Below are 901 nucleotides of genomic sequence, written 5' to 3' on the forward strand. Positions count from 1 at the left end.
ACCATCGTAAACCAATTAGTTGTATAGCGCCACCAATTTACTGTACGTATAACGTCTAATATCTACTGAACTGCATCTAACATTATATATAATTATTTATTTTGGAAATTACACCTTTACATCGATGGCACACTTAGGAGTGGTGCATCTATATGAAGGCTATAATCTATAAAAGGCAAATTGGGGTTTGTGTGTCCGGGATGTTCTCCTTCGTTACTGAGCCGATTTCAACCAAATTTTCACTGAGTTTTCACATTTGAAAAATTCTTGATCAGCCCCTGCTGTATGTTGAAATGTTTAAGAAACAAATACATTAAAAATACTTTTATGCCCACCCAAATAATAAAACGATGATTATTGACTAAACACAGGCTTGATCTGTAATGTACAAATATTTCTGTTTATTGTTTTAATGCTTCTATTAATTGATTCTGCTAATAAGAATTATGATGATGATTTCTATCAATTCTTTAATGACATTGATTCAGCTAACGAAAATGAAGATGATGACGACGACGACAGCTACGAATACAGACGTTCAGTTTTGATTTCAGGTCCACCATAACACCAACGATGACAACTAGAGCACCAATGTAGTAGTAAAACTTTATTTATTCACGACAAGCACAAATCACAAATATAATGCTGTTTTTCATTGTGGTCGTGAGGTAGCCGTACCTTACTTACAGTTAACATAGATTACACAGTACGGTACATAATCAGAAAGCAAAAGTTAAACACACAAATTAAATAATGTAAATAGAAAGTCAACGATTTAGTAAATTTAGTAAAGTAAACATTAAATTAGTGATTTGTACAATGTTCATACTATTATACATTGCTTTCAATTATTAATACATATGTGGTTCTTGAAAATACTGTACTTAAATTGATAAAAGAC

The 901-nt window shown here is 31.5% G+C and overlaps 1 long non-coding RNA gene across 1 annotated transcript in view; it reads right to left on the reverse strand.

Annotated features, from left to right (window-relative positions):
* Nucleotides 1-901, reverse strand: part of LOC117114234 — a 22,361-nt gene that overhangs the window by 17,193 nt on the left and 4,267 nt on the right. The window lies entirely within an intron of this gene.

This window comes from Anneissia japonica, unplaced genomic scaffold, assembly GCF_011630105.1.
Source record: "Anneissia japonica isolate Jap-2015-1 unplaced genomic scaffold, ASM1163010v1 scaffold1525_len913038_cov183, whole genome shotgun sequence".
In the NCBI taxonomy this organism is placed as follows: Eukaryota; Metazoa; Echinodermata; class Crinoidea; order Comatulida; family Comatulidae; genus Anneissia; species Anneissia japonica.